We start from the raw sequence: 3359 nt of genomic DNA, 5'->3' as shown, positions 1-3359 counted from the left end.
CTAAGCACATTTAATAATGCTGAAGATAAATGCCATTAAAGAAAACATATATATTGCAGAAACCAGTTTGGCTCAGTGAATAAGAGCATTGGCCTGCAGACTGAAAGGTCCCGGGTTTGATTCCAGTCAAGGGCATATACCTTGGTTGTGGGCACATCCCCGGTGGGGGGGGGGGGGTGTAGGAGGCAGCTGATCAATGTTTCTCTCTCATTAATGTTTCTAGTTCTCTGTCCTTCTCTCTTCCTCTCTGTAAAAAATCAATAAAATAGACGAAACTGGTTTGGTTCAGTGGATAGAGCGTCAGCCTGCGGACTGAGGGGTCCCAGGTTCTATTCCAGTCAAGGGCATGCACCTTGGTATGCAGGAGGCAGCTGATCAATGATTCTCTCTCATTGATGTTTCTAACTCTCTATCTCTCTCTTCCTCTCTGTAAAAAATCAATAAAATATGTTTAAAATTATTTTTTTAAAATATATATATATATGAGCTCAACTTCACAAGAGAATGGAACAGGATTTTTTTTGCTCTGTAGAGATCCTGGAGAGATACCTGGCTTTTAAATGACCACCTAGGCTGCAGACTGATTTTTTTTTTCCTTTAGGATAGAGAACTAGTTCAAAAATCTCGTCAGCTTTAAGTGATTTGTTAGTTATTTTTCTAAAAAGCCTTGTTCTGTGGTCTAGCATGAGAATACACATTTTGTGAAAGCAAAACTCTGGCTGAAGTGTCAAGCAACCAGATATTTCCCCAGCATATTCATCTCTTCCTCCACTTCTGAGGAATGTGTGGTGACTCAGTCTAGGTCAATCTTTAGCCAGCATCTAAAGGAAACTACAACCCAAATAGTTTATTATTATTCACATGAAAGTCCTATTTCATTGAAGAGGAAAGGTTATGTGCTTACAGGTTCTTATGGGTGTAAGTATCTCATTCTGTGGATCTTACCTTGCAGCTCTGGTGTAACTCTCTTTGCCCTGAACACTTATTAGCCTCTCTTCTGAGCCCAGAGAAACATCTCTCAGAGACTGCTTCTACTGGGCAGCCTTGCCAAACAGATCAGACTGTGAAGGTGTTAATCTCTGATTGCCACCAAGGCTACTTTAAATGTAGCAAGGCTTTCACAAAAATTGTCCTTATTACTTAACACCACTCCCAGTTTTCTTTCTTTCTTTCTTTCTTTCTTTCTTTCTTTCTTTCTTTCTTTCTTTCTTTCTTTCTTTCTTTCTTTCTTTCTTTCTTTCTTTCTTCTTTCTTTCTTTCTTTCTTTCTTTCTTTCTTTCTTTCTTTCTTTCTTTCTTTCTTTCTTTCTTTCTTTCTTTCTTTCTTCTTTCTTTCTTCTTTCTTTCTTTCTTCTTTCTTTCTTCTTTCTTCTTTCTTTCTTTCTTTCTTTCTTTCTTTCTTTCTTCTTTCTTTCCATTTTATGGAATTATTGTGTTAAAGTCTTTATTTTTAAAAGTATTACATATGTCCCCTTTTGCCCCGTCAACGCCCTCCAGTTCACCCCGCCCCCGCACCCTGCCCCAGGGCCTCACCACCTGACAGACCATGGGTTGTGCATATACATTGAGTGGCCAGATTATTATGATCTCTGAATGCATAATAATCTGGTCACTCAGTGTATAACCTATATAATAATAGACTAATATGAAAATTGTCCCCCCAACCAGCAGGCAGGACAGCCAACTGCCCATGTCCCCACCCTGGCCAGGCTGGCCGGCCCCCCCACCCATGCACGAATTCATGCACTGGACCTTTAATATATATATATATATATGTGTGTGTGTGTGTGTGTGTGTGTGTGTATGCCAGATTGTTATGCATTCAGAGATCATAATAATGTAATAATTTGGCCATTCAGTGTATACATAAAAGGTCTTTGATTGATTACCTCCCCCCCCCACCCTCCCGCACCTCCCCTCTGAGATTCTACACTCCATGCTTCTATGTTTCTGAAACCACTCTGTTCATCAGTTTATTTTGTTAATTAGATTCCATATATGAGTGAGATCACATGATTCTTGTCTCTGACTGACTTATTTCACTTAGCATGATACTTTCCAGGTCTCTCTATGCTGTGTCAAAGGGTAAGAGAATCTTCTTTTTTACTGCTGCATAGTATTCCATGGTATAAATGTACCACAGCTGTTTTATCCACTCATCTATGATAGGCAATAGGGCTGTCTCCAGATCTTAGCTATTGTAAATTGTGCTGCTATAAACATAGGGGAGCAGAAATTCTTTCTTTCTGCTTGGTGTTTCATGTTTCTTAAGAAGTGGAATCACAGGATCAAATGGCAGTTCCAATTTAATTTTTTGAGGAAACTCCAAACTTTTCCATAGTGGGTGCACCAGTCTGCATTCCCACCAGCAGTGTACTAGGGTTCCCTTTTCTCCACATCCTCACCCAACACTTGTCATGTGTTGATAATCTGTTGATAGTAGCCATTCTGACAGATGTGTCAGTTTGCTTTCAAGTTCAAAATGCCTGTCTTTTTTGTTAGACTGTGAGGTCACCATTGTGTCCCCAATTTTCAGGACTGTGACCAGTACCTGAGTACTTAATTGAACTGCTAAATGAGTGAATCTATTTATTCATCATTAATCCTTTCATCAGACAATTTTTTTTCTTTTCCTCAGTTTCAATCATTCTCTCAAAGCACAAATTCATCTATTAGAAAAATCCAATTTATCTTATGCTACATTAACAAGATAAAAAATTAAAGAGGTGACAACTATCAACTTTAAGTAACAATAGTTACTTTTGACCTTACATTGTTAAATGGAAAGTAAGATGTGGTATTTTTCTATTTATTTTTAAATTGATTTCAGAGAGGAAGGGAGCAGGAGGAGAGATAGAAACATCAATGGCGAGAGAGAATCATTGCTCAGCTGCCTCCTGCATGCCCCACAGTGGGGATCAAGCCTGCAATCTGGGCATGTGTCCAGACCGGGAATCAAACCATGACCTCCCGGTTCACAGGTCAATGCTCAACCACTGAGCCACACCAATAAGATGTATTTTAGAGGTTACAAATTATCAGAGACTATAAAATAACATAATCTAATCTAATCTTATTTTTTTTCAGATACTGCCATTTCTTTAGCTAATGGTGTCAGACAGTCTAAGATTAGAATACTAGTACCCCATAGCAATACTGGAAATATTCACTGGTGTCTCCCTTTACAGTGTCTTTTTCCACCCCCGCTTTTTACATTGATTTTTAACCCTTTTCTATCTTACGGAATCTCCACCTCAAGGATTCTACTCCTGGCTAGTTGTTTATTTAATTTTAAGCTACCTAATTCTGGTGTTCTTGTTCATTACAAGGCTGGTTAAATACATTTGAAGTGAACAAGTC

This window comes from Pipistrellus kuhlii, unplaced genomic scaffold, assembly GCF_014108245.1.
Source record: "Pipistrellus kuhlii isolate mPipKuh1 unplaced genomic scaffold, mPipKuh1.p scaffold_m20_p_10, whole genome shotgun sequence".
NCBI classification, from domain to species: Eukaryota; Metazoa; Chordata; class Mammalia; order Chiroptera; family Vespertilionidae; genus Pipistrellus; species Pipistrellus kuhlii.
This window is presented reverse-complemented; position numbering follows the sequence as displayed.